Source organism: Bradysia coprophila, unplaced genomic scaffold (assembly GCF_014529535.1).
Source record: "Bradysia coprophila strain Holo2 unplaced genomic scaffold, BU_Bcop_v1 contig_732, whole genome shotgun sequence".
NCBI classification, from domain to species: domain Eukaryota; kingdom Metazoa; phylum Arthropoda; class Insecta; order Diptera; family Sciaridae; genus Bradysia; species Bradysia coprophila.
This window is the reverse complement of record NW_023503972.1, coordinates 809628-823379: the sequence shown is the minus strand read 5'-3', so window position 1 is coordinate 823379 and position 13752 is coordinate 809628. Positions and strand designations below refer to the sequence as shown.

The 13752-nt window shown below is 34.5% G+C and overlaps 1 protein-coding gene across 3 annotated transcripts in view; it reads left to right on the top strand.

The window, feature by feature from the left end:
- LOC119084433 (lachesin) overlaps positions 1-1330 on the top strand; it is a 106932-nt gene extending 105602 nt beyond the window's left edge. For all 3 annotated transcript variants that reach the window (XM_037194412.1, XM_037194411.1, XM_037194413.1), the window contains one exon: positions 380-1330. The gene's annotated coding sequence lies outside the window, so the exon portion shown is untranslated. The remainder of the gene's footprint in view (positions 1-379) is intronic.
- Positions 1331-13752: the final 12422 nt, after the last annotated feature.

Genomic DNA, 13752 nt, shown 5'->3' with positions numbered 1-13752 from the left:
CTTTATAATATCTCATTTTTTAAAACTAAAAGTTGTTAAGTAAATTAACGTAATAGTAGACAATACGCGCACAACAGTCCAATTGATGGCCAAGGTGCAGGAAATTCTTTGGTCCCCCAATATTTACGCCCACTGGTAGAGCCAAATTGTGCAAGAGAGTAAACTTTTCGATTTTTTGAAGTGTTTATTGAAGTATTTATCGAAGTGTTACCTACGTAAAAATTGTATCAAGTAAATGCTTTCCACCAAAATGTCTTATCAATGTGTAATTGAGAGCGTATTTGATTAGATTGACATTCAGATTCTTGTTTGTTTGCACGCCTTATCCATAATGCTGACAGGCTAACTATTTTAACATTTCGTTTTCTTTTCGTTACAGAAATACTGCAAAGAACTACGTGTGAAAATGAACCAAATATCGACCCAGTAATACTGATAAAGATCTTAATCTGTATTGGTAATTACGTAAGTCCCCACTACGCTATTCAATTTTTAAATTTTAAGTAACCCAATAATATTTGCTATGACAATTTTACTTTTAATACCAATTTATAAACAAAAAAAGAGAATTCAACGTCTGAAGTCTGAATTTAAACACAATAATCTTAAAACAGTCACTCAATCTACGAATCTGGATTTTATTTCTATAGGATACATAGCGGTTCTTGCAAATGTTTCACTCGGACACAAAGAAAATTCATTTTTTTACGATTGCCAACAAAATGTGAAACCATTGAGATATTTTAGAGTGTCTTTGAATGCTACTTCTTTCACAAGATCCATTAGTTTTGTTTTGTTTAGTTGAAACTCGGTCCATTCATGTTGTTTTTGAACAGGTGCAATGTATCAAAAAAGTGGTTTTTGGTTGTAACGTACTATGGACCATTTGCACGACAACAGTTTTTCATTTTCCACATTTTTCCACATACACTAAGCCTCACCACTTTATAATTTCGCAATACTTTGTTTCACACGGTGAACTTAATAAAATTGATCTCGACACAAATCATGTCCCTTGCTTCCCAGTGCAAAACTTGTTAATTTTGTAAACCTACTGGAACGAGAAAAAACACTAATCAAATTCACCCAGTATTTACTCGACTCGTAATGGTGACAAGGTTTTACCCGAAAGGCCGTTTGTTTGTTTTCATGCAGCGCGGAGCGGTAAAAATATTTTGATTGTCGCTTTAGAGATCGCCCAATTGACCGTCAGGTTGTCTCGTCACGAGGGGTTATCACTGCCTAAAATTGTGTACCACAAATACTGTTACTGTCTACCATGGACTATTTTTGGAAAAGTATTTTCCCCCATTTTCCTGTTGTTTTTTTTTTTCAAAATTTTCCCAATTTTTTGGAAATCTTGGAAGAAAATATGGAAAAATTGAAGAAAATATGTGAAAACGTTTTCCCAAAGATTCAATGAGAATATTTTCCTAAATTGTCCCATAGTCATGAATCAAATGATATTAAATGGTTGAACGAATAATAAACACGCCAAAGCGATATTGTCCACCCACGATTTTATTTTAATAAAAACTCAACCTCATGAACTTTATTCTTCGTCGATACAAACAAATTGGATGATGACATTTGCTTTCATTCGAACGAAATAACCGATATTACCCGGAATCAAACCAACAGCTTTGGATTGTGACAAGGCTTTGCAATCTGAACGAAACGATTTAATGAAACTGAATCCATTTTTGTGGCTGAAGTGACTATCCAAATTAGTTTTAATTTTTTTTTTTTCACGATTTTTCTCGCCCAATAAATAATAAACATAATTTCAGTCAAAAAGCATAAAACCTTCAAAAGAGTGAATGAATTTCATTCAAATTAATTTTAAAACATAAATCATCCGAAACTATATAACACGAAATGCAAGTGAAACATAAAAGAGAAATATAAAATAAATTGAAATTATTGTAGTAAATTCAAAAAAATGGAAATTCAAAAAAATAAATAAAAATTGTGAAATTGTAGCACCGATATCTATTATCATATTGTCCCAAAAAAAAGCATCTACTTGAATGGAAAAGAGAAACATTTTTTTTTGTTAATAATTTATGGCAATATGTTATGAACTGTGCCAAAATCACATATGTTTCAATGGAGATAATATTAATATTAAATGTATTGGAATATTTTCTCGTCAATAAAATAAAAACGAATTGTAAATAAATTATTTATTAAAGAGGGAAAGAGAGAAAATATAAAAAAAATATGAATTGAGCATGAACGTTATAATACACACAATGATAATAACGTGCATTTATGAAACGTTGAATTATGTACATAAAATGAAATTAAATTTCACATTAAAATTAGCGGCATACCTACGTTGATTAATTTAGTGTTCACAATAAAATTGATTGTTCAATAATTAATCAATCTAACTTAAAAAGAGAAGAAATTTTATGTAGTGTTATTCGAAACCAATTTTAAAAAGCGATCATCAAAGTTCGGTTCAATCTGATACAGTTAATGTCAACCGAATTTGTGCCAGAGCTTGTTTCAGCTTCTTAAGCAGACTCTGTCGTGTAATCACACTCATTCTGCATGCTTAAATACGGTTTTATTCCTCTACCATGCGCGTACGTATGATACCCGTATAAAGACGTCTATGGGACATTCCACGTAATTATTCAATATTTTCTATAAAAATTTGTGAAGATACTTGGATGGTAATGTCTAAAGTAACCAGCCTCAATACAAACAACACGAGTATAGCGGAGAAAACATAAAAATGGCACACACTTTCATATTTCGAGATTATGTCATAGAGTCAGTCCTGTCCTGCATTTTCACAAATGATTCGAGCCGAAGGCGAGGAATATATCCCAAATTTATATTGTTGAAACAAAAAATTTACCAGCGAAACAGTACGGAGTTTTGATGCCTTGCATTCAGAAAATAATAAAAACCCTCTTAAAATTGTGGCATGACGTTCCATCTAAATCAAGTCTATTTAAGACTTTTAATGATTTTGGTAAAATGATAATTTTTTCCATTAATTCCATAAATCTCCGAATAAACCCCCCGGTATAAACCCCACTAATTTGTGTGAAGAAAAACTTTTCCACATTTTTATTCTGTTTTTGTAAATTCTATTTGACTGTAGCGAGGAAAAAAAATTGTCATGTGCCTGACCTTACGCTCGAATGTCACCAACCTCAACTTTTTTAAAAATTTTCAAGAAACGATTTTTCGACTCGACAACATGCTAAACCATATTCACTTTTCAGCTTGTAATATTCCATATAAGCAGTGTGTTGGGATGTGTGGAGTAGTTGGTCAAGAAGCTGCATCGAAATTAGACACAAATTCGATTGACATTAACTGCATCACCTTTTAATAATTAATTTTTGGTGCTAAAGTAGCAGTGAAGAAATTCAGATGACCTAGTAAGGGAATTGATGTCATAATCAAACCTCTCGACTTCAGAGTCTCAAATACATTTTCTTTTAAATAACATTTCGTTTACCATACCGTGGATATTATATGATCAATTTTCACATTTATATTCATTTTTTACATAATCTATGTAAAGTGTTAAGTGATTTTTAAAGAAAGAACGAATTATGAGTTTCAACTATTTCAATCGAAACCGATTGGCAGATAAACGTTCTTGATCGGCCCCGATGAATTTTCAATAGTTATTTTAGTTACGAATATTTGAAGATTTTCTTCGATTTCAAACATTTTCTGATGAAAAATGTCCTAGTTTTCGAAAATTTTCAAGACAAAATAGCAGTTTGTCTCGTTCTACAAAAAATTTTCGTACACTTAAAAAAATTTACTTATTTCGGCTGTGAAAAAATTCAAATATTTCATTCATTATAACAGCTGTCAGAATGTTTGGGACAAGAAATATCAGATCCTACATAAAACAAAAATGTGATAATAACTAATTTTTGATAGCTGTACATTTAAATGGCTGCATGATTATGGCACAAAATATTTACATCGTCAACAAAATATTTGTGTACTTATGACATTGGAATTTTTTAATTAGTTTGCATTCCCACATTTCAAAGTCTGAAATTGATATTTCCTGTACAAAACGTCAATCAGATTGTCAACATATTTTTCCTGTCATTTTCATTTACTGCCAGGCAGAGTAAAATAAACCAGGCAGTAGCGGTTCATTTTCGAAACGTCAAATAAGGGGAACCTAATACAATGTATGAAAATGAACTCAAACGGACACTGACATGAATTGAATTGATTTCATTCGCAAATTATAAAGCTACTAGATTATTCAGGTCTCTGTCGTGCATAAATCGATCTTCTATTTTGGTATTCTGAACCATTGGAGGAGATGCTGCCATTAGAGGAATGTGTACTGAATAGTATAAATTGTATTGAAATTGTCGAATCTCACAATTGCAAGACCGTAACAGTTTTATTTGAAGTAATTGCCATGATAAATTTCCATCCTCTGAGATACATACGTCCAGTTATAGCCCCCAATTTTCTTCTAAAAATAAAATAAAATTGTGAAGGTCTGGTGTGAAATTTCAGCGTGAATTTGCTCCAGCTGTTTTTCAGCTGATCCACACAAAACAACCAAAACCGTTTATAAGTCCTTATACGCGTTTGCATGTAGCAATTTCAACGTTATAAACAAGTAGAAAGTAGTTTTGATTGTAGTGTGGATCAGTTGAAAAACAGCTGAAGCAAATTCAACTGCCTCAGACTGTAGATTTAAACCAATTTAGACCAATTTAAAAATTTAATTTTTCCAAAGTTCAAAATTAAGGTCAAATGAATTCTCTGGGTTGAACCAACTTAAAAAAAGAGATTTAAATTTTTAAGACAACAAAATATGAATTTTTGCTGTGTAAATGAAATGGCATATTTACGAAAAGCGTCAATGTACATACAATTGGTGCAAAAACATTTTCCATTTTTTGTTTAGCGATTTTATTTTTAATAAAGAAAATTATATTTTGAACAAAAGATTGTTCTTCGGTACAACTAAATCCAAAAAAAAGAGTTTTATACGGTCCGGTGCTTATGGAAACCAATCTCACTGTTTCAGCTGATCTCATAATTGATCATTGATCGTTATGATCAGTATTATGAAACGGTCATCTATATAATGCAATTATGTTTATCAGCTAAAACAATTGGTTGAGATTGATTTTACCGAAAGCCTCCAAATGCATTTTTCAACAATTAAATCATATCTCATTACAGGCGCTCTCATCATATCAACGCAAGAATTTAATAAAAAATATATTTACTAACAACTAACCATATCATTTTGATTACTATGACAAATGGTGAATTGGAACTTAGCAGCAGAAAAAAACGAAAAAATTTTAAAAACAAAAAATTAACAAAAACAGTAATGTGTAAAAAATAGTGTGAAACGTTACAATAATCATAAATTAGATGTAGTACTAATAGAGTACACAATCCCCATAAAACTTAGCACATGAGCATCATTATATATATATTTATGGAAAAAAATGATAGAAATTCAAAAACAAAAATGAGAAAATAATAAAATAATAAAATTTATTGCACGCTTTAATGTCAAAACAAACCCAGCTTTGATCCAATTTGTCATCTGTTATGTATTTAAATTAAAATTACATGAAACGAGTGAAAAGGTCAACATAATAACAAACAAAAAAATAATAAAATTACTGTACCGATGTATCAATGTTTCTTTGTCATAAATGTTTAATTAAAATTCGATAATTGGTTTTTATTTAACATTACAATTGATTCACGCGCCGCAACAATGTCAACGTTTTTATTGTTTGCGGCAAATTGCAACACCTGGCTTACAAGTGGTTATAAAATGTGTGGGAAAATTGTAAGTCATAATTCGACCACTATTTCGACCTGAGAGATAATCATAAGCACGCCTTTCGGCGTTTTGCATTAGTAAGCAGTTTAAATTTGTTCATCGAGGAAAGAAAAGCTGGAAATTGCTATGCTCTGACCAAGTTATCCAAGAAAATGTAATTTTCCACTTTTTTAAGAAGACCAACTCAGGTTTTATTCTGAATATGCAGCACACTTACGGAGTGAAACTGTTGAAAAGCTGGTGAAACAACGAATGCGTGCAGATATTCGAAAGTCTTCGACTGTATAAGTTAGTATGGTTTTAATGTTAATGTGATTAATTTGATTAACATTACCGCAATGAATAAAGTAAAATCGAACAACAACGCAATTGGAAAAATAAAAGCTTTTGACAATAATCGAGCTTATTGTCCACCATCATAATGCATAAATAAATCATTATCAATGAACACATAATCTTCGCCCAAAGCACATTAATTTTTGTAATCGCATTATCTTTTACACATTTTTCAGCTCTATCACTGATAAATTTGACATATTGTTCTCTGGTTCTCTCGATTGTTTTTTCATTGAACCTAGAGCCGGGCGCCGGCGCCAGCCGCGCCGTTCGCCGCCGAAAAAAAGAGCTAAAAACGACCTCGCCGCCGCCGAAGCATTGCAATCGGCTAGCCGATTCGCGCCGCCGCCGGTGTCATCAAACTCACTACGCCGCCGCCGCCGCCGGTTTGTTTTTTCATCATTTTTCGGCGCAATCAAAGTAGCTCTGAGTTCTGATACAAAATTAGTTGGAATTTGGAATAGAATTCATTTTAGTTTATTTCTGTCAATTTTATTATATTTCATAGTTAATACTGAGTACAAACAAACGATCGACAACAAAGAAACTTGCTCAATTGATGTAGTTATTTTCAATGTTAGCAAAAAGCGTCTTCTTAACTAATTCATAATTGTCGTGGATAAATCATGTTTTCTCGACGACGTATGGTGATAGGCTACTGCGCTTTGCGCTTATGAGAATCCCCGCGTACGAGAATGCTCGTTCACTCGACGTACTTGTCAATGGTATACACAGATATTTCTTAACTAATTCGCCTAACAGAGGCAGGCTGCTTTTGTTGTCCTTCCAAAATGACAAAATATTAAAGTCGTCTATTTTGTCATCCGGTATGACCGTTAAGAAATACTTGTGTATTTCTTCATCCACTTTCGGGTCCTCGTTTGTTGGAGTAGGATTTGATTTTTGTGAGTGTTTTTTTATGAGAGTTGACAAAATTGATGGTTGTTTTTTCTTTGCTTTAGCTTTGGAATTCTTCCGTGAGTTTAACGCAGTCGTGGATGATTTTGGTTGACCGGCAACCAAGGACGACGGTTCAGACTGTTTGGAAATGCTTGGTTACATTTCTCTTCTCCAACTCTGACTGGAGTCTTGGAAGGTGTTGCAGTCTCGGATCGAGTAGGGCTCCAATCAAAATTTCGTCTGTAATCGGGAATCTGAAATCCAGTCGGCTTAACATTTTCTCTTTCAGCTCGGTGATGATGAAATGGTCGTCGTCGCTTGGTGTCAACAGTCAACACTGATTCGATTTCCATACGGAAAATTAATGCGCTCGACAGAGTGGGTTTCTTTTCGTAAGAGAAGGACTCAACGGCTTCTTTGAATACTTTAAGGAAACGAATAAGATTCATTACCAAGTCCCATTCTTCGGTGTTAATTGTTATCGGTTTTTTCAGAGTAGGTATAACTCTATTGACCGCAGCGCGCTGTGTGCCGAGGCTTTCGCACATGATTAGGATGCTATGCCAACGGGTTTCCGAATGACTTTTAACACTGATGTATCTTCCCTTCTCGATAGTCCGAACGGGATCAGATTCATCATTTAACAGCGATACCAATGCCAAAGGTAATCGCTCTTCTGCGGAAAAGCCTTCATCGTCGTCAGTGCCCTCGAACAAATCATTGAGAAGTGCTTCATCGAGCTCGTCGATTCTCGTCAAAATTTCATTCTGGACTTTTTTGCTCCGCGTTGCAAAATGTACTGATAACTGCAAATAATTTCTGATAAGAGCATAAGAGGGGATAAATTCGACAGTTCTGTCATAGTCCACTGTACTAAAATGTTGACAATGTTGATGGTCAAGGGTGGTGCTGTGGTATTTAATTTGTCGATTTATTTTATAATTATTTTTTTGGTCGAGCACTTGCAATTTTTTTTAAATAATTTTACAGATGATGATGATATCAACCGTTACAACACATGAACACAACTAACCAAATATGTCGTTTCCTATTCCTCATAAAGAACGGTTAACGATTTTTTAACGATTTTTTAATACAAAGAATTTTAAAACGGGCGCCGTTCCTGCGCCGAATGCGCCGCCGCCGCCGATAAATTTTTTGACGTACGCCGCCGCCGAATTTCGGGAAATCGGCTGAGCCGATTTCAGCCGCCGCCGAAAATTTAAAAATGACGTGCAGCCGCCGCCACAAAATATTGACCGGCGCCCGGCTCTAAATTGAACCCAATGCAATCTACAAAGTGTAACGCAATTTTGTTGTGAAAAATGTTACCGCATTTGTAGGTTTATATATGCTTTCTACTGCGGGACGAAAGTTGAAAAATGTAAGCCCTCGGGCCGAAAGTGACAGATATGTAAGACCACGCGGCGAAAACTTCGCTTTCGCCCCTTTTGGCAAAACTATTTCATGTGTCGGGGCCGAAAATGAGGAAGTTTTGAGATTTTTCTCAAAACTCGTTAATTTTTGTGCCTTCGGCGCGGGCTCCAACTCTCGCACACGGTTGATTTTTTTTACTTTCGCCCCTTGTCATTCAATGTACTATTTAAGCCTTGATTTCCACTATCTCCGCCTTTCTTTTATTATTCCTTTATTATCATCCCTTGACTGACGTGTGGTTCGAACGATGATACATTCAAAGATAAATACATTTAGGTCGATAGATCAATCCTCTTAAAGAGATTTGTCAAAGAAAAAAAAATTAATTCCGTTAATTCGGCTAATTAAGTGACTAGAAGGTTACGTAAAAAACAAATATCACAAAAAATAAACATCACAAAGGCAGGGCAGCACTAAATTTCGAATCATTGAAGGAAAACATAAGGCGATATCACATTGTATTTTCGACCACTGACTTTCATGACGTCAAACTTGACTCTGTTTCTGAAAGACAATATGGTCGTCAGGTGTCGAAGGCCACCACCGAACCTGTTATATTCCATCATTGTCGGAGAAATGCAGTTGATTCGCTTGACGGGTGCGATGTAAATGAGTCTCATGATTAAACCGGATGTCGAAGTTATTCTTTGTAAGCGAGTTGACGATTTTGTGGATGTAGATGATACGTTCGACAACTGCCAATTTCTCGGCCGGAAGTATGCTTGTTGAACCGATGGCCGATGGCGTGAACCGATGTAGACGGTATAAAGCCTTAATGCAGCGGTTCTGTATTCTCTGCAATTCCTGCAATTTCTTCTTTGATCCGGCGATATGGGCAGCATGTATGAGATGTTACTCTCGACGTAAGCAAAAGAAAGTGATTTTCGTTTATCAATCGAAATGTATTTTGCTCCGTTTGGTCTCTGTTTACTCTTTAACAATTAAGAATAGGCATGGTTTAGCTAAACGGAGGCAAAACGGCGTTAAAATTCAAATTCTGAGGCGATCTTACGGCGTGAATAACTGATAAAAGGAGGATTTCGAACAAAAAAAGCGAGATGAACACATCGAGAGATTTTCGACATTGGGCGAGATAAATCGGTACCTATACGTAGTCAGTTTAGGCTATCTTAGTTTCCTACATTTTCAGAACATACGTTTTGGTGTTTTTTACAAATTCAGGCAACTTCGATAAATCATCTTCAAGGCTGTTTGAAATGCCCTCCACATCCAGAAATGCCATCCGCGTTAAAAAAAACTCACACAAATGAATGAATGAATGAATGAATGAATGAACGAAACATTTAACAAAACTTAAATAAGGTTACTTCTGAAACTATACAGTTTCTTGAAGATGATATATGATCAAAACAGACTGCGAATACCGATTTATCTCGCCCAATGTCAAAAAAGTCGCGATGGGTCCTTCCGTCCCTCCTTCTATCAGTTATTTGTGACAGTTCATACAATTTCAATAGGTTTTGACTGATTTTTGTGTGACAGAAGGGGAAGAGGCGATGGGGTCAGAAAAATGGCGATTTTAGCATGACATACTTTGTGAATGGCTCCTTCTCAGTATTTGAAGTCATTACATGTTTGCTATCAGGCTTCTCTAACATCTATAATCACAAACTTCTCACAATAACAAGTTTCGCTTTCCCCATACAAGGATATCAAAACAAAAAGGTGAAAACCAAATGAAGCAGAATATACTGAAAAAAATTCGTCGCTCTACCTTCTGAATATAATACTTTTACCACGCTACACAAATATTTTTCTTTTATTTACTTTCATTTTACACTTGAAAATTGTGAAACGAAATCCGTACTCCCTTCTACATACAGTGGAATTACGGTTCTCGTGTTAATGGTGTACACCGAAATGATATTTATTTTCATTCAGCGTCAGCGCATTTAGTTCACCATGTGCCAAGTTACCTTTAATCTTCTTTTGTTTACGATATTTATTTTGCTCTTTTTTGCCATGGATTTACACACATAATCCGCCAAATGTAGCCGAAAAGCTGACTGAAATGTTATATTCTTCTATTATTACAGCAATTATAACGACCAGAATTACATTTCGTTTTCAACGGATTCAACGGATTTATGTTTTATATTATTCAACATTCACCAGTTCTAATTGGGTTGTCTAATTTTCTTTTCTCTTTTTTTCGCATAAATTAATAGAATTGAGGTATAAATTCGGTCGGGTCAGTTTAATGAGAATGAGTTACTTTCCCTTTACGGTGGTGTTGCAAATTGTGTACAGTATATCCATTGGTCCTTTCAATTGAACAGCATCCATGATACGTTCGGCAGAACTATATAAGCATCATGTGGTCGTGGTATGCAGAAAACGTTTTTAAAACATTGTGTTCGAAGAGGCTTTCTTGATCTGTTGTGTAAGAAAGACAAATGTTTTCGGAGTTAAAGGGAGAAGTGATTAATGCTGTCGTTGTGAAAGACAACTGAAAATGTAAGATTCTGGAAGACTACCACACAACTCAAGTGTCAGCCGTGTTCGTGTCGTAACATGTTCTTTTGAACCCTTGAGAACAAGTAGATAGTCGAAGTACGCATCAGTTGGTTTTACAGCTAATGAAGTTGTTTACACGCAGCAATAGAATCACTTCACGAAATTAGTTTTTGTCCACTTCGGCACAAAAACGTTCTTTGCTGAAAATAGCCAATAGCTACGAATCATGATGTAATTATTTATGTCACCGAGTGATAAATGCTTATTTAGAAACTAAATGTGACAATACACATCGTGTGCTTTCATCAACGAGTTGCATATATCGTTTTTCTCAAAAAGCCAACAAAAATTGAACTTTTCGCCACTGAATTTCATCCTAAAATGTGCACTTTTCACGCCTCTTCACCCATTTCGCAACTTGTTGCAGAAAACTCCACCCGTTAATATTTCGGTTGCGTAACAAATCCGAAGAGTTCAAGATTTTTTTAAATTTTTCTTGGGAAATCGCCGTATGGATAGCCACAGTCAGATGATCCTTGAACGAAGTCAACAAAAGTAAGTAATTCAAAATTTGATTCGCAAGTTGTTTGCACATTAAAACCTGGGAATATTTTATTCCCATGATTCTAGAGGATTTATTGCATAAACAAACTTCATTAGTTGCAAAACGTACAGTCGACGTCAGTGAAATTTAGACACGAATTTACTTGATCTGTTCTTCCGGTGGTCCACTTAAAAATACAAATTGAGGCCTTTCTTCAGGTAGAGTTTATTATATATAGTTACACGCACGGGCTAGTACTTCAAAAATCCTGTAAAAAACTTACAAACTCGTTCGTTCCACGAAAGTTCCTAGTCTAGAGAGTGTAATTTTTTGTGAGCCAAAATATGCCTCAACCACAGAGATATTGTTAGGGCTTGCTTATTCTTGGTTAAAAGTGCTTCTTTTGATTCCGTTGTGTGATCACATGAGTATTGATTCTGTTTATTGTGAAAAAGACAATAGGAAAGGAAAGACAAAACAGAGACAGAGGTAGCCGAGCGGTTATCAGCTAAACTAAATCCCACACAATTCCATTTCCTTTTACTGTAAAGTTTATTTGTGCCACCGAGAATTGAAATACGACTCTTTTCAGCACTCATTTTAGTGTTGTAAAGTGACTTATTTCAGCACCCGTTTTCATGGCTTATTACAACACTCAAACCAGTGTTGAAATGAAATTCGCATGAGTTATTACAGCATTCGTTTTAAAAAAATTCAAAGCAACGTGATCGATCAAATTCGAAGAGTGATTGTTTACAATGAAAATTCTGAATTTTTGTGCATTTGTCTATTTCAATTCTCGGTTGGCACAAAGCATGATGTGTTACACGTATTGTAATGAGATTTTTTCAGCACACGACCCAATTTTCCTTACTCGCTCCGCTCGTAAGGAAAACTTGGGTCTAGTGCTGAAAAAATCCACATTACAATACTTGTAACACAACATACTATTAATTTACCCTGACTGAATTGTCAACTACCCCAGACAAGAACTCCTGTTTTCTTCCTTAATTTGGTCTACTTTACCTAATTTTTGATCTAATTTACGGACTACTTCATAAAAAAATGATCAGTTTTGCTTGTAAGAGTTTACTGTAAAATGAAGAGTAGGTCAGCTTTTTGTCATTAGGTTAAGTATGTATACAACATTAGAACGAATAAGTGAGTTCCGATCATGTAGAAAACCCACTGAAAAATTATTACACACGAAGACAGAAAATGTTCCATCCTTTGAACGAACATAAATATGATTAGTACAATGGCACCCGAGCCATTGAATTGCAATATACTCTTCTTTACAGAGTTTCATTGAGGTAGTCAACACTTTGATCCGTCTATTCAGCACTATTTTCTATCGTAATTCAAATATCATTTAATACGAATAATCTCTGGGTTCAAATTAATGATTGTAAAATAAGAGCAAAAGGTAAAAGATAATTAGTTACAAGGAATTCATCAGACCATAACTTTATCTGTATGGAATCTTTTATTGATGGTAACTCTTTCTCTCTATCTCTACCATGTTCATCTAACCACTTGATGAATAAATCAAAAGAAAATGAATAATTATCTACCTGCGCAGTATTTTCTTCCGATATACCCACATATAATATATTCTCTAAAGCCAATATATGCGGCTTTATCCCAATCTATCTAAACTAATAACAAAATGAAAATTATTCATATTTTCACGAATCGTTTAAATTATTAATCCATTCAATTTGTATCCTTCTTAGCTTTTCGGGTTAAAACGTGCATATGTTCTAAATATTATTATTGGGGTTGAATGTCTTTTTCGAGAAAAGGACCGAAACCATAAACCCATTACCCGAAATTTTCATAAAATAAATGTTATGTATATATCCATCCACCGTTTGTGAATGTGTATACACTAACTTATGTGCCAGATATTTATGTGGATATGAATGTACAGACGGAACGCGTGCATATAGAGATATGTAAAATGCCCCATGTGATGGCATATATCAGAGTCAATAGAAACAATTTGTAGTCAGGATCTACAGTCTTTTTTAACGTGCATATTCCATACGCATAATAAACCCTTAAATATATTTATAAAATTGCCAATCCAAATGGAATACGTTTGTGACGAAGTAAATAATAGCTAGATTTCTAGACTAGAAGCAGGATAATTTCTATACCTTTTCACAATTTTATACTGGGGTTTTATTCCTGCATGATTCTGGATATTCTGGATATATATCCAACAGCA